General features: G+C 42.8%; 1 long non-coding RNA gene across 1 annotated transcript in view; it reads left to right on the plus strand.

Annotated features, from left to right (window-relative positions):
• LOC138580529 (uncharacterized) overlaps positions 1–21,123 on the plus strand; it is a 70,648-nt gene that overhangs the window by 983 nt on the left and 48,542 nt on the right. The gene's annotated exons all lie outside the window — the stretch shown is intronic.

Here is a 21,123-nt window from a genome sequence, read left to right on the forward strand (position 1 = left end):
AGGGATCATACAAAGGGAAGCCCTGTAGACAAAAAGCTGAGTTTTTAGTACCTTGCGGAAGGCAGCATGGGATTCAATTGATCTGATCTCATTTGGTAGGTTATTCCAGGGAGAGGCTGCCATAGTTGGGAAGCCCGAGCCCCCAGCACGCACTCTACGCGTGTGAGGAGTCAGGATGCGATTGGCATAGGCGGCTCTGGAGGGTCTGGACGCTGTTTGTTTGTGAATCCTTTGTTCAAGATAGGGAGGAGCGAGTCCATGAAGATATTTATGAGTTAGGGCAAGGGTTTTGAAGATAACCCTTTCTTTGATGGGTAGCCAGTGTGCCTCTCTCCTGACCAAAGAGATGTGTTCTCTACGTGAAATACCTGTTGCGGCCCTTAAGGCATTGTTCTGGGCAATCTGGAGTTTGGCCAGGTTTCTTTGGGAGGTACCGACGAAGAGGGCATTGCAATAGTCAAGCCTGGAGCCAATAATAGCTCTGGCTATGGTAATGCAGTTCTGTTGAGTGAGGAATGGCCTAATAGCATTGATCAGTTTGGAATGGTATGCTGCTGAGGAGGCTATAGCATTGACCTGCCTATCCATGGTCATGCTAGGTTCTAGGTATACGCCTAGAGTCTTAATGGTTTGTGATACTGCAATGGGGGTGTTGTCTATATTGAAGGCCTGATACTCTTTGTCAAGTTTGCTCAGTGTAACAGGGGACCCGATCAGCAGGAGTTCGGTTTTTTCACTGTTTAGACAGAGCCAGTTATCCGCCATCCAGGATTGAATGGTGGAGTAGATGATGTTGAGGGTATCTGTATTAGTGCGATAGTCTCCCGATAGGGGTATGAGCACCTGGGTGTCATCCGCGTAATTGGTATATGAGATGCCCAGTGAGTCCAGAATACGGAACAGGGGTCTGGTGTAGAGGTTATAAAGAGTGGGGGCAATGCAGGAGCCCTGGGGGACTCCACATTTGATCAGACTGGGTGTGGCGTTGGAGGATTCTGAGAAAACCTTCATGACTCTCTCCTGAAGGAACAAATTGATCCATGCACAAGCCTTTGGGGAGAAGGTCGCAGTGGTTGCGAGGTGATGGCATAGGGTTTTTGTGCTCCACCAAGTCGAAGGCAGCAGAGAGGTCTAGGAGCAGAAGGAGCGCTGGTTTGCCTGAGTCTCTGATGTCGTCTATTTGATTTTTTAGGTCAAGTAACGCAGTTTCAGTGCCATGACGAGGGCGAAATCCAGATTGGCGCAGGCCAAGAAGGTGGTTATCCTCAATGAATTTCTGAACTTGCAGATAAGCTGCTTTGTCCAAGATCTTTAAGAGGAAGGGGACCGTAGTAATGGGTCTGTAGTTGCCAGGTATCAGTGGGTCGAGAGATGTTTTTTTTAGTAGAGGTCGGACCCAGGCTTCTTTGAGGGAGCTGCGTACAGTGGAAGATCTGAAGGAGGAGTTAATGAAGGCCGTCACAAAGGGGGCGATGACTGGCGCACAATCTTCAATGATGTGGGCTGTTACAGTTAGAGGGCTTAACAGACTTAATGAGGGCAATGACTTCCGATTCGCTCATGGGAGCGAAATCAAATTTAGGTGCCTGGTTAAGTGTGTCCAGTGTAGGGTGAGCCGTTTGGGCTGCTAGTAATGAGGAGATGGCCTTTTGGTGGGCTAGGATTTTGGTGTGAAGGGAGTCAAGTTTGTCGAGCATAGCTTTTTGAATTTGGTTACACCAGGCCAAATGGAGACAGTTAACTCAGCGCAGCAATAAACATGCATAACACCTGCAGAAAATTAATAAGGGCCAGGCTGTTCGTTTTTTAGATTTATAGATTAGACAATAATATCCAATGCCTGTATTTCCACTGTAAGAACACCCTCGTGATGGCTTTGACCCACAATGCCACCATTTGCCGCTCTAAGGACATACCTGTGATGAATTTGCCACAAAATGCCCCCCTTTGCACTGGTAATGACGCACTTGTGATGTGTTTGTGCAAAATGCCACCATGTGCCACTTTAAGGACACACCTGTGATAGATTTGCCCCAAAATCCCAGCATTTACCCTGTTAAGAGACACATGGGATGGCTTTGCCCGAGAATACCAGAATGTGCTCCTTTAAGCTTAGGACTATGACGGTTTTACACCACAAGGACAGCATATGCCAATTTAAGTCTTGCCGACACTGGATTTGCCCAAACATGCCAGCATTTGTCGCTGCAAGAGTACACCTGCGAAGGCTTTTTCCCAACATGCCAGCAATTTCCCCTGTCAGGACATACCTGTGATCGTTCTGCTGCAGCATGACAGCATTTGCCTATATAAGACTATGCAATGTCTTACATTAGGCACAGACATAGTATGAACTCCTTGGTGAGCGGAAATGTTTTTACTGTGTCTATGTGTAATGTAATAGTGTGCACAGCCGATCCTGCTCACGATTTTCAGAATGAAAAGATATTTACTGGTTGTAGGGGCTTTATTTAACTACTCTCTGTAAAATTACCACACTTTAACATTATTTGCATTTTTAAAGTGCTCACACAGTCCGGGGGCATCGAGGCACTGTTACAGGAATTTTTGTCTTCATTTGGTATTGATAACGTGCTTATTAACCAGAGGTTTCTAAGCGCAGACCCGGGGATCAGACCTGTGTTGCTTCGTGTCGCCTTGTTTCCAAGGCAAGCACGTTGCTGCGGAGCTACCGTCCCGGGACCTTTTGAGATGAGGACATCACCAGTTCAAAAAATGTACTGTAATGTTTAGAAAGAGTATTAAATAATGCCCATATTCCCAGCGAATACATGTGACTGTGGCGGCTGGGGAATGTTTTAATTGGTAGGGTGTAAATATTTTCCACAAATATGCAAGAGTGACCGAGCTTAGCGAGGTAGCCTGAACCATCCAAGGGGGACTTGGGGTGTTCTCCCCCAAGAAGGTTTTTGGGAATAATGGGTTAACATGGTGCATTATACAGCACACTTTCTGTGAAACATTGGGTAAAAATACAGATGGTTTGCAATCAGTTTTGTAGGGTAACTCATGAAAATGTCCCATAGATGCAAGTCACCAACAGTGCACAGGAGCATTTCCCAATGCACTTTCATGAGGTATTTCCCCACAGTACATGCCTGTATAAAAACCTTTTCATGCAGGCTGTCTCCACACATTTCCAATGCTGGCTGCACCGATATATGGCAGTGTTCCCAAATACAAACATACTCATGTTGGCTTTGCTCTTAATGCTTATAACTATACTGTAAGTAAACACTTCCAAGCTGACTTTGCCAATATATGCCAGCATCCCCACGTGAGAAAATACTCTGGTTGGCTTTTTACATTAAAACTGCCATGCCACAAAAGAAACACTTCATTAGTCATCTCCAGTTCCATAACTATATTTTTTCATATTCCTTTTTCAGCCTCAAATAATGTTGGCTACAGTTTTTCACTTTCTCATCAAAACCTAATGATCTATTAGAATATGCCTGGCTACTGCACTGTAAGTAACTCTCTGACATACCACTAGTGTCTCCATTAATTGGTTTTGTTTCTTAGTCTATTGAACTTATTCCCTTATGTTTATTTTTATGGAGGACTTTTTTTGGAATAATATTGTGGTCCTAATTTTAATTAGAACACTCCAAAAACTAGTGTAACGTCAAACTTCAACCAACACTGACCTAGGACCAAAATAATACGGGCCTGGACTGTGGTTGTCTCCAATTTCCTCCGTATATCAGCATAGTATGGTTCATCGGAGGGGTGATTATTTGTATTCAGGCCCAGATATGTACATTCATTTACAACCCCTAAGGGTTTGTCTTGAGAGACCCATTTTGAGCGTATTTTAACTCTAGTATGGGAATTCAAATGTATCAAAATTTAGCACTTGGCTTTATTAATCATAAGAGAATTTGTCTCCACATATTTGCCCAACTGAGTCAATAGTGTTTGCAATCCCTTGGGTATTTTAGCGAACAACACAATGTCATCGTCATAAAACGGCCAGGGGGTGCCATGGCCAATCAGTCTTGGGGGATCAGATGTTACTCCAACAAATGAGAACCTCATATCTGTTATGAAAAAAAATGGCGAGGCCAATATACAGCCTTGATTCACTCCCCTATAAGTGGGTATTGGAGCTGAAAGATTTCCATTCATTGATAGCTGTATTTGGATTGGCCTATTGCTATGCAATAGGTCAATTAATGCTGCAAAGTTGATGGACAGGAAGCCTTCTGTAGTTTTTCCCTTAGAAGTCCCCTTGAAACAGAATCAAAAGTGGCCTGAAAATCTATAAAAGCCATGTGTAAGGCCTGACATTTTTCCCTTTCCTGCAATTTTATCGCATGTAATGTTATCAAGTTTACTGTCGTACCCATTCCAGCCACAACCCCGTCTGAAAAGGTTCAGCTACATTAGATGTTTTCACCCATGCTAAAAAGTGCTTAAGAATCAACCATGCAAATAGCTTTCCCGGCACATCCAGCAGAGTCACTGGTCTATAGTTCTCAGGTGCCTGATGGTCCCTCTTCTTATCCAAGGGCACCACTACTGATTTTTCCAGGACGCCGGTACTCTCCCAGTGTGAAGAACTTGCCCAAAAATTATTGCCAAAATTGATGCCCAGGCTTCCGGGTGAGTCTTCATCATTAGATCGGACAGCCCATCCGGCCCTGGGGCGGGAGACGTACTTAACTTACTTATATAAAACAGAATGTCCTCAGTGTCAAATTCAATACTATACTGCCCCTTTTGCATATCCATTGCACTTACAGAGGACACATTCATGTCAGCATATAATGACTTATAATATCTGTCCCAAACTTCCTCCAAGACAGCATTTATTTGCACGCTCAACTGATTCACGCCTTGAGCCTTGTTTATAAGGCCCCATGTCAGGGCAGTTATTTTTTGTCACTAATGATCGCAGCATGGTCTCTGAATCCTGTTGATACAATTTTGCATGTCTGCCTCTTACCCAGTTACTATATTTATTTGACAGAGTTTTTAAGTTTTGTTGAGTAGACAATGAGAGTTGCTTCATTCAGCTCGTCTGCTTGCTCGATATTGGGCCCTCCTTATTACTAGATCAGAGTTATAATTGTGTAAACGCAAAATGTTATTACCATCAAGACGAGTACTCTGTATTTCTGCAGTAACGTGACATATAAACGAAGTGTGTTAATCGATTTTCAAAATCGCCCAGTAATATTGATGTCCATCTAAAGCGATGTTTGGCATTTGTGGCACACAGATTAGTAATACAAGACTTCAGGGTCTTCTTGTTGTTCTGGCCACCTGTCCAAGTTAGAGCTAGTAGGTCGTGATCACTGCTAATCTGGGGTTTGATATGAGAGGATTCAGTTATAGCAATAGATTGTTTGCCCCTAGACCAAGTGTTTCCCGCTGGAATGTTGCATCTAATGGCTCCATTTACCATCAATAACTGCCTTTTTTCATCAACAAAACCCACCATTCCACAGGAGACAGGGTTGGTGTGCCCACTTTAGGCAGTTATCTACTACTTTCAGGTGCACAAGGCAGTGAAGGCAGGTGGTCCCTATGAATCTGAGCCAATACTACAACCTCCTTCCTGGTTCCTCGGGGAAAGTACCTGATTCCACCATGACCGATTCAATCGAGAAACCTGCCTCAAGTATAGAATCAGGGGGCGTGCCTAAATCCACTTCTGATTGCACGGCAGTTTTTAGAACATTGTCACTTAGAATGCTGGCAATGGCCAACACTTTAGCAGTCGCAGCGTTTTCTGTCAGATAAAAACTTTGTATATCAGATGCAGCCACATCCTGGCATCCTCTTTGCATTGAATTCAAGCTCTCAGTTAGATTGATCTTGCAACTTAAACGTGTTGGCGTGACTCTTGGGATGTCAATCAGGTTAGTCAATTCTTTTAACAGAGGCATATCAGTCACAAGGGTATAGCTACGCCAGTATTCACATAAACAAAAGCAAAATACTCTATTCGTAAGTACGGAACAAGGACGACAGAAGCACCATGTATCAACACGTGCTTAAAGCTATTAAATTAGTCAGGGTACCTGAAAAGACAATTTTCACAGTAAATACACACATGTAAAGCACAAACTCACGTACACCCACTCAACCACCTCAACTGCCACAACTGCTCTTTCAAAATTCTCTTAAAAAATGCACACCGCAAATGCGCACGCTTCCTGTGTAAATAGGATTTTGGGAGTTTAGGGCGGGACTTGTCCTGTTGCAAGTATTTTAATTTGTAAATGCAGTAATGAAAATTCCAAGCAAATTCAGCCGAACCAGGAGCCACAACACTGCCACAACTTCTCTTTAAAATGCTCTTTGAAAATGGGCACGTGCAAATGTGTGCGCTTCCTGTGTAAATAGGATTGTGGGAGTTTAGGGCGGGACTTGTCCTGTTGCAAGTATTTCAACTTGTAAATGCTGTAATGAAAATTCCAAGCAAATTCAGCTGGTCCAAGAGTCACAACACTGCCACAACTTCTCGTTCAAAATACTCTTTGAAAATGCGCATGCACAAATGCGCGTGCTTCCTGTGTTAATAGGATTGTGGGAGTTTATGGCAGGGTTCATGTCCTGTTGCAAGTATTTCAACTTGTAAATGCTCTTTTAAAATGCGCGGGTTGTTGATACATTGATGGTAGCCAAGTGCGCTAATCGATTTAGCGAGTGAGGTAGCTGCTGGGTCTTCTGGGTCATTGTAGACAAGGTTGAGGTCTCCCAGGAAGTTTGATTTTGAGGTGGGCTTAATGTAGATCTGCAGGGTGTGAAGGAGGTTCTCTTTGAAAGACAAGACTGTGCCTGGAGGGTGTAGCTGGTGTGAAGGGTAATGGTGTCGGAGTCAAAGAGGCACAATTTGGCAGTCAGCATGTCTCAGTTATCAGGAAGGGTGGAGTTCAATATCAATGCAGAAAACCTTTAAGGATATCAGCTAATGTAGTACAGATTAACGTCCTCATTGAGCCCTTTAGGTACCAGGGTATCAAGGGTATTGATCCAATGTAACTCTTGCTGGGCCAGTCGTTTAGATGCATTGCTACCTCTCGCGGGAGTATGCATAACTTCTATGATCATAATCATATGTGTGCAATGTTTTGTCCCTTTTTCTAAAAAATGACATGCAATTGATGATTTTTGATTGTGTGTCCTGATTTTCAATTTGTGCTCTTTCCCATGCTTTTCTTGTTGTCTGTCCCACATACAGTAATCTGCAGAGACATTTGATGGCATAGATTACATTTGAGCTATTGCAAGTAGCATAGTCTCTCTGTCTAATTTTCTTCCCTCTGTATGTGTATTGTATTGTGTTGCCTTTGATAATGTTATTGTAATGGCTGCAGTTTAAGCACAGAAAGGTGACTGTATTTTGTTTAGTCCATGCTATTTGAATATTCTCGGAAGGTCTTTCTGCTTTAATCAATCTGTCCCTTACGTTACATCCTCTCTTATAAACATCACAGGCGGTTTTGAAAATACCTTTTAAAGGTGTGGATCAAACTGCAGTACTTTCCAAATTGTTTTGATTATCCCGGCTATTTGATCACTCTGCTTGGAATAGCTTGAGATATAAAGTAACAGAGTGGAGGAATCTCTTGTTTTGGTATCCAACACGTCTTCTCTATTGATTGCCAAAAGCCTTACTACGGGCTTCTGAGACTACCTGTAAGGGATAGCCTCTAGCAGTATATTTACTTGTCAATTTGTCACTTTCTATCTCATAAGCCTGAATGTCAGAGATAATAATTTTGAATCTTAAGAACTGGCTATATGATCATCTCTTGATCATCTCGCGTGGACGGAAGCTAGAGTAGTGCAGTATATTATATACATCTGAACTAATATTAACGTCTATAAAATGTAACATGGGTTCTCCTAATTCCAGAGTAAATTTTATCCTAGAATGGCTTGAACAAAGGTGACTACACAATATATCCAAATCAGATTTAGTACCAGTCCAGATGCCAAAAATATCATCAATATAATGCTTCCAACTTCAAATCTTATTTGAACAAATTGGAATGTCCGGTATATATTTCTTCTCAAAATGGTGTATGAAAATGTTAGCATGTGCTGGGGCTACTGCTGACCACTTGGATGTTCCAGAAGTCTGTAAGTAAAAAATGGAAACAAGTTATTGAACAGAATGATATGACGATGTTCCAAAACCAATTGTTTATTAACTGGAAAAAAAATGTCCTGTAGTAAAACCCATTCAACAGGTTTTATGCCTTTATCATGGGCAATCAATGTATACAGACTCTGTACTTCCATTGTGAAGAGAATCCAAATGTTCAGGAATGTCTTCCAAGTCATGTAAAAAAAATCAAAAAGTGTGTTGTATCTCATAAATATGTGCTGGTTTCTTGAATAATAGTTCGCAGCAATCGGTCAAGATAAGTCGCTATGGGATAACATATACTATCAGTCCCAGCCAGCCACAGTTGTTCTAAATAAAGGGAAACACCGATTTTTATGAATTTTAGGAAGATCACAAAAGACTGGTATGATAGGGAACCTACATGTGGTTATTATCATTGACTCCCCTAGTTGCTAGTAATATTTAGATTCATTTATTATTTGTGTGTCCTTCTAGTTACAGATGTAACTGTTTCTCCCGATGAAGAGATTATCTCCCAAACCATGTTGTGCTTAAATTGAGAATCTGAGATACATTAAATCAATAAGAAAATAAGTAGGATTTGTTTGGTCCTTGGAAAATTGTATGTACTACTTAAGTTGTTATTCACCAGGTTCTGACTGGCTCCACCAGTACAAAGGTGTGCAGGAGGCTAGGGTATCCATACATTTTGGATACCATCTATAGTCTGTGCCTCGGATCTGGACTAGGCAGTAGAGGTGCTGCCAGTCTTTCACCATCCTCAGCTGGAGGCGTCACTGGGCCAATGACATTTGGCTTTCTGCCGTGCTGCATCCTTGGGCCTAGATCTTACAACAGCAGCAATGGTTTAGGCGTTGGGCTTGTCATTCCCATTCTACACAACAGCACAAAGCAGAGAGGTTTCACACTACCAAATAAACTTCACTATAGCCAGTGGGCATCGGATAGGCTGTCAAACCCCATGACTAGCTTGGGAGGATGGGGGATGATCTGGTCCTATTGTACCCGCTGTTGTCATACAGCAGTTATACAGCAGTATCACAAAGTGCTGGGGCTCTATTTCCATTTATGAACATGTGGTACAGAAATATCTCAGTGTTAGCAACAACCAGGGATTCTGTTGGAGACAGAGTGCCTTTCCCACTTTGAAATATTAGGGTACATTCTGCCAGACCCTAATCTAGGGAGAATGCAATGTAAAGGAAGCCCACACTGACTATTTCTCCCTCCTCTATGAAGGTATCACTAACTAGTGCCTCCTTCGTTCTAACCTTGCAAGGTGGATCTCCTGTCCTATGTGTCCCCACATATAAAGAAACCTGTTGGGGCTTTGGAGGTGGGTGCCCCAGTGCTACGGGTGCCCTCGCTCCTTCTTTTTGTTGGTGCTGACAAACCAGGTGTCTTGAATTTCCCTTAGTGCTTTTGGGACACATTCTTGGCAGGGGTGAGTGCCTGCACTCTTGCCTTCTTTGGGTTTCATTTTTTCATTGGCTTTTTCATCAGTCTTAGGTATGTTTGTCAGAGCCTTTTTCTGAAATTGAGTGCTCAGTTACCTGTCAGTAGCCTTTGCAAGCCCCTTTAGACATGCAATACTCTTGTGCTCTAAATGCTCAAACATTAAACATGCACTCACATGTGCCAACCTTGTTATCTGTATCCACTCAGATACTTCAGACAAATACCTCAAATGTTTGACCACCTGTTTTTTGTGAGGACTCTAAAGTTCCTGAGGTACTGCTCGGGGGTCTTGCAGAATTTCCTGAGGGTGGCTGTTTGCATTATCTTATAAATGGGCCTTTCCTAAGGAGAAAACTGAATTATTAAATCAGTTCCAGCCACTGGAAGACGGCTCATAATTCTGGATGTGGAAGAAGAGTTCCAGTTCATCAAACCAATATAACATTTATTTTCCTATTTCAAATGGAGGAACCAAATCCCTGGGGATGTGGTGCCTAGGTTGCCCATGCATGCCACCAGTGGAGGTACCCCCTTAACCAGTGGAACTCATCCTCTCCTCCTTCTGGTTCTCGAATTGCTTTTTAGACAGTACCACAATGTCCCTCTGACTTTCCTCCTCCAGATCAACAGCATCCCTCTGTTTCTGTCTACCATTGCTCTGATTCTTCTCCGCTAAGTCAATCTTCCTTTGCTCAAGTAGAAACATTCTTTCCTGTAGGGCTGTTCCAGTGTGGATCCCCTTGGATCTTACAGATGCCTCAGACCTCACAGAAGCATGCACCTGACTGTGGCCTGGAACCACTGGGATCCTGGACCTCTAAGAGACTTCACTTCCTGCTCTCTGGGTGGAAAGGTAGGAAGTGACATTGCTGTTCCCATCTACCTCCACACTCTGCATAGAAATAGGTACTTGAGCTGCTGGCTCGGTACTGCTACTGGAACCTTGGGAATTCTCATCTCTTTTGCTTCCTCCAAAGCTTAGATACCTTTTAGAGGTTTGGCCTTTTGACCTTACAGCTGCAGGAGAGTCCCCTTAATTGGCAGAACTTCGGCAGCTTACATGGTGACAAGGTGTGTGTGCAGAGCTCATGTCAAGTTCCATTGTAGCAATTAAAAAAGTGCCTTGGTAGTGAATCCATCGTTATTTGCACACTTTTATTTTGTCTGACTAAGCTGCAAGCACATTCTGTCTCAAATCCCACTTCTAACACCAGTGTGACAAAATGACTTCTGTCCTGCCGGAGTACAAGGATGAGTAGAGGCTAAAGCGCCAACTCAGCCCTCTGACATCTACAAAACAAGAGAGAACCCAATCACAACATTAAAACAGGCATAGTTGAGAGATATTCCAATTCTGTGCTGTAATTACTGTATTTACATAAAAATTCAATATAGACATAGTTTGTCGTTTTCTCAAAAAAATGTAATATTTATTGCACATCGATTAATGTTCTTATGACTCCTGAATATTCATTCTCATATCCAAAGTGGATGGGCTTGAAGATACTGGCTATAATATTGTGTACGTTAGCCAATGCATTTCAGTTAATTTAACCTTCGTCAGGGCCGTACAATGATTTTGATATGCCCAATCTATTGCTGTTACAAAACAATAATTCAACACAATGCAGGAACAGTCATTGCACAATCAATTCAAAATCAAACGTATATGAGCACACATACCAATTCCAAGATGCGTTTCAACGGTATAGTAGTAGTTGTAAGAGTGGAAAGAAAAAGAAACAAGAAACATAATCAGAGATTTGCAATAGGACTGTTATAGATGTCCTTAGTGTAGCGTATAAACATGTGCAATCAATCAAATGTACCTTATAATCCATAGGACACTAATGTTCGTTATGGACCAGTCCCGCCTGAGTAATCAATCCTGTTAAAGTTATGTGAAAAAGGTATCAGAATGCAGTCAATCTTTAAACCTATTCTGATCTCGAACGCGAAAAATCTGTTTACCGTTACTCAGCAGAAATGCTCCTACAATGTCAAACGCTGCCGCAGGAGTGCGAGCGCGATTGACACGGGCGGTATTTATTGGTTACCATGGTGATACCAAGGCGTCGCGTGGATGCACGTACACCTTGGGTCCCGCCTCTGTGCAAGCACAATAGGCGGTACTGTCACCATGAGTACTAGACGCTTGTTAACGTGGTGTCGGGTTATTCAAGAACAAACGCTCAGTGCGTTAAGGGAAAGCTTAGTATCTGTGGAATGAGAATGTCTCGCCTCTGTTGGCAGAGAAGCCTATTGTTTACATGATAAGTAGCCAAAAGGCCATGCTGGGTGGAAAGTGAGTGCAAGGTATTTAAAGAGATACACTACTAAAAAATACGGGTGCAAGTTGCACTCGAGCCTCACAAAGGCGAGCAATGAAAACCGTTATTTAAGCGCAACATGGTGTTTGTGAAGTGCTTAATATCATGCACATACTCATTTAACTGTGGTATGGATGTCTGGGTACATTGTGTTGTCGCTTGTACAAATCAACTGGGGTAGATTTTATGTGCGTAAGGGCCCCCACCCAAGGTAGCAGCACATGAAGAGGATCCCAAAAACATTCTTAAATAATGGGAAAAAATAAAACATGAAAGAAAAATTCAACATCAACAGTCAAAATTCTAAATACTAATTTTCAAAAGGTGGTTTCACTCATAAGAAGCACATATAGTTTATTTCTTCATTCAATCCCCTGGGTCTCAGAGAGCTGAGACGATCTATCCAAAATGTTTCTCGTTGGTCGAGTCATTTTTGTAGATTTTCATACTTGTTGTATTTCTGGACCACTTCCAAAATTATGAATCTGATCTGTGCCAAATTGTGGTGTTTCTCTTGCCAATGCCTAGCCACCGCTGAAATCGCTGTGTTATTCCTTATGCATGAACGGTGTTCATTCCATCAAATTTTTGCAGTCTGTTGTGTCTGGCCAACATAGTATAGCCCACAGTGGCATTTTATGGCATAGATAATGTTTTGTGTGTCACAAGTAGCATAACCTTTCAACTTGATCTTCATTCCTGAATGTGGATGGTTTATGCTTGTTCGTTTGATGATATAGTTGCAATTACTGCACTTGAGACATGGAAAAGTGCCAATCCAATCTGATAACTTTTGTTTCCGCATGGGTTTCGTGTGAACCAATTTGTCTTTAAGGTTCTGGCTCCTTTGATATGCCAAAGTGGGGAGTTCTTTGAAAAGATGTTCTATTCTTTGGTCACAGGTTATGGTGTTCCAATGTTTCTTAATTATCGATTTGATTCAAAAACTTTGCCTTGAATATTTTGATACAAAGACCAATGGTGTCTTTTGTTCTGTCTTGGTTTTGGGTTTCAATAATTCTTCTCTACTTTGTGTGTTAGTGCGAACAGCAGCTGTGTCAATTTCTTCCCTTGAATACCCTCTCTCCAGAAACTTGTTCCCCATCTCTTTCAATGATTCTTGGTACTCTGTAGGGTAACTGACTATCCTCTTTACCCTTAACATCTGACTATAAGGGAGATTCTTGATGAGACTTGGTTGATGAAAGCTTAACCTTAACCTTTGGAGTAAATTGTTGCGATCGATGCTCTTGCGATAGATTGTAGTGCGGTATTCACAATCGGTAACCTTTATCTCCACATCCAAAAAATGTATGGTTTTATTTGAATGTTCATGAGTAAACTGGATCCGGGGGTCTATATTGTTGAGATAGTCAAAGAAAGTGTAAAGTTCAGATTCTGTACTTGGCCAAATTCCAAAGATGTCATCTATGTATCTGATCCATATTAATAGATTCTTTTGCCATTGTGGATTTTGAAGGACATGTTCAAGTTCGAATTTGTACATAAATGCATTGGCATAAGAAGGTGCCATGTGGCCCCCATAGATGTACCTGCAACTTGCAAAAAATATGTGCTCTTGTATTGGAAGTAAGAATTGTCGCTGATAAATTCCAAGAGTGCCATTATAAATCCCTTCTGTGCTTGTATCTCACCTACTTGTAATAATAACCATTCTACTTCCTCTCTGCCCAAGTTATGAGGAATGGAGGTGTAGAGGCTCTTGACATCTACGGTGAAACAGATATGATTAGGATTGAATGGAATTGTACTCAATTGTGGCAAAAAATGACTCAAGTCCTTAATGTATGTGCTAGTTATTTGAATTAGGAGTTGTAAGAAATAGTCAATATATTTTCCCAGTGGTTCTAGAATGCTGTTGGTACCTGCTACGATGGGTCTCCCTGGTGGTTTTAGTGGATCCTTGTGCACTTTTGGTAATGTGTAAAAATGAGGTATACCGGGATTTGGATTTGTGAGGAACCTCCTTGTGTTGTGTGAGATCCATTACAATTCTTCTGCTTTAGACAATAGTGTCTCCAGATTCTTTCTTATCTCTTCTGTGGGATCTGTGTCCAATGGAGCATATGTATTTACATCATTCAGTTGCCGTACACATTCTCGGTCGTAATCTTGACTATTAAGGAGAACTATACTGCCTCCTTTGTCTGCAGCTCTTAGTGTTAATGTTTCGTCTCCATAAAGATCTCTAATCAATTTGAATTCATGAGGTTTCATATTTTTGTTCTTTGAATGACCAAACTTTATTTTCTCCAAGTCTCTTGTGACTTGTTTTTGAAATATATCCACCGATGGTACACTAATTGGAGGAATGAAATTACTCTTTCCCTTGAATTCATTTAGGTCTAGAGGATCTCCTTCAGATATGTTTTCTTGTTCCAGCTCACTAAAGAATACATTTAGTTTCATTTTTCGAAAAAGCTTGTATAATTCAATTTTGGAGTCAAAAAGGGTACTGTCGTGCGTGGGAACAAAGCTTAGACCTTTCTCTAGGGTTTGTATCTCTGTGGAAGTGAGAACCTCGGAAGATACATTTATAACTAAGTTTTCTTTTGTTGTAGTCCTGTGTTCGGTTTTGCTTTTTGGTTTCCTCTTCCCCCTTCTAGTTCTCTTCTTCCTCTGTCTAAAAAAGGAATTCTATCCTCTTTTGGTGGTTCTGTTATACCTGCAGCTCCTGTGGCACTTGTGCTTGCTTCTTCTTCTTGGTTTGTACCTTCTCTCTCTGTGTCTGTCTCTGAACTGGATGTTTCACTTTTGTTATTTGGCTTTGGTTTCCTTGGCAGTGATCCGTACTTGTCCATCCAATTATATACCTCATCTTTTAGATGGGGCTATACTATGTTGGCCAGACACAACGGACTGCAAAAATTCGATGTAATGAACACCGTTCATGCATAAGGAATAACACAGCGACTTCAGCGGTGGCTAGGCATTGGCAAGAGAAACACCACAATTTGGCACAGATCAGATTAATAATTTTGGAAGTGGTCCAGAAATACAACAAGTATGAAAATCTACAAAAAAGACTCGACCAACGAGAAACATGTTGGATAGATCTTCTCAGCTCTCTGAGACCCAGGGGATTGAATGAAGAAATAAACTATATGTGCTTCTTATGAGTGAAACCACCTTTTGAAAATTAGTATTTAGAATTTTGACTGTTGATGTTGAATTTTTCTTTCATGTTTTATTTTTTCCCATTATTTTAGAATGTTTTGGGATCCTCTTCAGGTGCTGCTACCTTGGGTGGGGGCCCTTATGCATGTAAAATCTACCCCAGTTGATTTGTACATGCGACAACACAATGTACTCAGGCATCCATACCACAGTTAAATGAGTATGTGCATGATATTAAGTACTTCACGAACACCATGTTCCTCTTAAATAACGGTTTTCATTGCTCGCCTTTGTGAGGCCCGAGTGCAACTTGCACCCGTATTTTTTAGTAGTTTATCTCTTTAAATACTTCACACTCACTTTCCATCAAGCATGGCCTTTTGGCTACCTATGACATAAACAATAGGCTTCTCTGCCAACACAGGCGAGACATTCTCATTCCACAGATACTAAGCTTTCCCTTAACGCACTGAGCGTTTGTTCTTGAATAACCCGACACCATGTTAACAAGCGTCTAGTAGTCATGGTGACAGTCCCGCCTCTTGTGCTTGCAAAGAGGCGGGACCCAAGGCGTACGTGCATCCACGCGACGCCTTGGTATCACCATGGTAACCAATAAATACCACCCTTGTCAATCGCGCTCGCACTCCTGCGGCAGCGTTTGACATTGTAGGAGCGTTTCTGCTGAGTAACGGTAAGCGGATTTTTCGCGTTCGAGATCAGAACAGGTTTAAAGATTGACTGCATTCTGATACCTTTTTCACATAACTTTAACATAATTCATTACTCAGACGGGACTGGTCCATAACGAACATTAGTGTCCTATGGATTATAAGGTACATTTGATTGATTACACATGTTTATACGCTACACTAAGGACATCTATAACAGTCCTATTGCAAATCTCTGATTATGTTTCTTGTTTCTTTTTCTTTCCACTCTTACAACTACTACTATACCGTTGGAACGCATCTTGGAATTGGTATGTGTGCTCATATACGTTTGATTTTGAATTGATTGTGCAATGACTGTTACTGCATTGTGATGATTTATTGTTTTGTAACGGCGATAGATTTGGCATATCAAAATCATTGTACGGCCCTGACGAAGGTTAAATTAACCGAAATGCATTGGCTAACATACACAATATTATAGCCAGTATCTTTAAGCCCATCCAATTTGAATATGAGAATGAATATTCAGGAGTGATAAGAACATTAATCGATGTGCAATAAATATTACATTTTTTTGAGAAAATGACGGACTATGTCTATATTGAATTTTTACGTAAATACAGTAATTACAGCATGGAATTGGAAGGTCCCTACTATAAGGGCAAACTGAGAGCACCAGTCTTAATAGAGTTATTCCACTCTATTTTTTTTTTTTCACATATTTTGGTCCTTATGCCATAGGACCTTCATCAGACTGGTAGCCCCAGGCTAAAATTTGATCAATGAATACTAAATGAATTACGATTGATTAAAACTACAGCAACAGGACGTGGTGCCCACCTTCAACCTATTTGTGATAGTTGAGAGATATACCACCTTTGCCTTTTGTGGTAACATGGCCGAAGGAAGGCTATACTCTCAATATGGGTCTGAATGTGAAACATTAGCAACCCAAACAGCAAAGTATAGCACTGCATTGTGTTATAGGAAGTGGAGGGGACATGAAGGGAGAGAGAAACAGAGAGGACATAATAAGGTGGAACCTTCCTCCAGCTGGTCTGAACTCACCCTGTCTACACCAAATTCACCCCTTTCCTTGTCAATAGCATCAAAAGCCATTTTGGTATGCAGCACCATGGTGTGAGGCTAGTGCTTTTGGGATGGGTGTACCCTTTACGTTCTGCTTCCCAATCTAGGTCCTACTGGGAGGCTGGCTCACTGGAAAGAGATATTAAACGACCTCACAAGAGATCAAAGGAGAGTCATAGCCATCCCATCTCATTCCCTGCCCTTTGGCGGTCTGGCCAGAATAGAATATGCATAACCCATCCAAAGTTAAGCTGGGCTCACAGTGCTGACACGTGTATGATATTAAATTACTATGGCTGTAATATGCATGAGAGTTACTTGCCACCATATCTACAACTCAGGTATGGCTTATATACTCTCATAGTTATGTGGTGTGGGAACAGAGGTGTATATCTTAAATGCAGCTCCTGTGCTGAAGTGACTTTGCTGTCACTGTAGCTGTCAAGAGGGCACCTGTGATCTGAATCTGCTCTGTGTCACTAGAGAGCATGTGCTGTATATCAGGCTAATGGTTCAGAAAGACACAGGTGCACACTATGCATTCATCATGGAGTTTATGAATGGGGGACCTGGTTAGCAGGTTTCCCTTTCTGACATGGAATCCCCCTAATGTTTTTAAATAAGTAATACAAATCAAAAACGCCAGGGCTTTTACACCCTTGCAAGATGTCAATTCCTCACCGTGTGGCCCACAACACAAGGCTCAATAGATCCACTCCTTGTGCTACTGCTACTACTTATGTTTCTACTTCTACTACTAACAACAATAATAATAATTCATAAATAGTATCAAGTCTGTTGCTTATAATTAACATATATCATTATTTTGTTCTCTTTTCCTGAGAACGTTCAATTTTCTTTCTGGAAGTACACATTGATTGTGTACAGCACTTCTGGCATGTATCTGTGATTGCCTTCCTCTTTGTGACTTTGTCAACATATCTACTCTGTCTCCTTTGCCTCCATTTCTATTTCCGGTCATGAGATACACACACGGTTGTTCACAATGGAAATGTACACCCAAACAAAAATACAAAACAATAGAAAAACCATTGACAGACCCACTCCATATGGCTTTATTAAATTGCACTTCTATCCTCATATATCCAGCAATGTTCATATGTCCATTGGTAGACCTGCATATCCCGATGTTGCTAGCATATGCGAGATGCACCTTTCATTCAATGCTAGATACATCGCTATATGCCGCGTTAGAGTCACCCCACTGACAGGTCTTACATTAAGAAAAATGCTTCACTGGACATTGATGCAACATAAAGTGCTGGCTAATGGCCTTTAAGCGAAACAACATGAGATTATGTCCGGACTAACAAAGGGAATGGAGGCTCGCATAACATTTGCACTCTGTTTAGCACGCGATTGTGCACCACCTGGTATTATAGACAGCGGGTGCGTGGGAAGAGACGGCGTGCAGAGGCACGCACTTTTGGATTGCGTCGCAGCTAGGCTTAATGTTCGAGCATGCGCGTGAATAGGATTACTGTGTGTGCAGATGATATGCGAGCACACACTAATATTGGAAAGAAAGTAATAAAGCCGTCTGAGATCATGGACACACAACACATGGTGGGTATGTTTTTTTCCAGCATGGAGGTCCTGCAATGTGTTGACGACATGCCGCAACGAAACGTAAATCCCCATAAAATGTAGAGGAACGGCTCATGTCCCTGTGGGGAGGAAACACTGGTACTGAGCCCCAACTGCGGAGCTGGAGTTGAGCGACAGAGGAGGAGGTAGCTGGGACCGATCACCCCACTCTGCTGCCCGGTAAACTGCTGCAGCGAGTGAATTGAATGGTGCGGCAGGAGCTCCCTGCCTCTCCTGGCACCAAGGGAGGACCTGCATATACGAGGACCATACTAGATGCTGCGTCCAGTCTTCAGATGAAGAAGTGGTGTACTGTTAGGTCGGCGGAACATCCCTACATGTATTGTTCCTAGGTGCCGACATCTGTGGAATACCGACAGTGACCTGCTAGTAAGGAGTGGGGAACCCATACACAGGAGCATAGCACCCCTAAGGATAGCACCCCCGGGCTGAATATCAGAGATATGGACAGAAGGGAGGACACCAGCCTGGTTGGGAGAAGTGTGCCTTGGGTGCATCTAGAGAACTGGCTTCTAGGGCCTCACCACCAGATGGTGAACTAACGGCCTACCACTGGGAAATGTGTGGGGAGCAAAGGATTGCACTGCTGCCAGGCACCGACCCATGAGTGGGGATTCCGAGGGACAACTTCAGAGACTGGACCAAATGGCACATTACCCTCAGGGACACTATTGGAGACACTACTAGACCTGGAGCCACCACAGTCTCCAAATTCTGCTGAGGCACAAGAGGTCAGCCGCGACATTCCAGTGTGTCACTAATGCGCTGGCCGACCAGACAGACAACATAAAGAGGAGGCAGTGGGGAACTGGTCACCCGTGCCTATATTGAATCCGTTCTCCGGCAGAGACAATTGGCACACAGTTGGCAAGTAGAAGACCTGAGACTGCAATGAATGCCATTTAAAAGTCTCAGAAGGCTGGCAAACAACAGTCAAAACTGATATTTGAACCTTCAACCCCAGTCACACCGCCGGCACCAGGCGAGATTTCCCTTAGCAATGCCCCACAGCCTTCAATGTTGGACCCAGGCAGTGCACTCTGTGACATTAAGGACATTCCCGGACTAGTACAATCAAGCATACAGTCTCTGGACGGGAAAATGGACACCCTCACATGCAAAGTAGACCATATGCAAGTTTGCCTAGATAAACATGGAGAACAACTTGAGGCTGAAGCCCAGATGTCCACTGTCGAAGATGGATCCAATGCCACCATGAGAGACTTGGTCCTGATTAAGAAGGCAATTAAGGAGCTGAAGGATAAGCAGGATGACCTCGAATCCCAATCACGGCTGAACAACTTGAGGATCATAGGGGTGCCTGAAGCGGGAGATCAGAGTAATATGGAGGGATGGTAGAGACTCTGCTGAACGAGGCACTGGGAGGCAGAGGAATTTCAGCTGCGTTCATATTGGAGAGGGCCCATCGCATCCTCAGCGGAAGAAGACTAGTGCCGGGAGCACCGGCTAGACCTATCATCACTCGACTGCTAAATTATTGAGATAGAGACCTGGCCTTGCCAAGGCCTGGGAAAAAGGAACCCTGATGTACCGAGACTCGCCAATTTGCCTCTTCTAGTTCTCAGATAGGGTTCCATCCTCTAGGAAGATGTTTATAGATGTCAAGAAAAGACTCAGCGAAAGAGACGTGAAATATGCTATGTTATTCCTGGCCACGCTCATGGTGGAGCATGGCGGCTGAGTGTTGTTTTTCATACTCCAGAAGAGGCAAATACATTTCTAGAATTGCTGTCGAGACCTCTGCACCGCTGAGGGAACAATGAGCGAGGGGGATACACCCCATGAAATGCAGGCATATATCATATTTTGCATCTAGAAGAACAGCTCAGTGACAATGGCAGAAGGGACAGCAAGCGTCGATAAGGGTTGCTTGGGTGACCGGGTCCTGGCAAGCACTCAAGCGTGAGCATATGATTGTTGTTAACAAGGGGGAGGGGAGTAACCGGCAGGTTGTTGTTGGTGGTGGGGGATAGGGGCAGATTGGGTTGACAGTCAGGGGTTTGCAGTGGTTTCAGGGGCCGCTCTGCCTAGTGACCAACGGAATGGTACAGTCTCACAAACTCCAAACTGGGACAGACTTAAGGCTGCAAAGATGGTGGTGAGAGAGTATGGCTAAGTCTCTCAGGTGGATGTGGCCTTCCTTCAAAAGACTCACCTGACTCCGGGGGGGTTGAGGATAAATGTGGACAAGGATGGGGGAGTGACTGCTATTTCTCCTCCTACTCCTCATATTCCAGAGGGGTGTATATATGGCTGCGAAGCTCAATAGGGTTTCATTTGACCTCTATGCCTAAGGAGGAAGAGGGTCAAGCCCTCCTTGGTTGGTGCATCATAGAAGACCAGACTTTCACTCTGATGAACTATTATGGCCCTAATCAAGATTCAGTAGAGACTCTGGGGTGATCAACTGCCAACTAGAGAGAATGTCCCCTGGGGTGATCCTCTGCACTGGGGATTTCAATGCGGTCATGGAACCTGACAGGGACAGAACTGGAGGGACCCATCGACCATTTTCGAAAGTAACAAGAAAACTAAGGCATATATGTTGGACATGGGAGGTAAATGATATCTGGAAGACCAGGAGCCCAGTGAGGGGAGTACATGTTTTGTTGCTCAGTACATGGTTCAGAGACATGGCTGGATTATTTCTGTT

This window comes from Ambystoma mexicanum, chromosome 3p (assembly GCF_040938575.1).
Source record: "Ambystoma mexicanum isolate Mex_15411 chromosome 3p, UKY_AmexF1_1, whole genome shotgun sequence".
NCBI lineage: Eukaryota > Metazoa > Chordata > Amphibia > Caudata > Ambystomatidae > Ambystoma > Ambystoma mexicanum.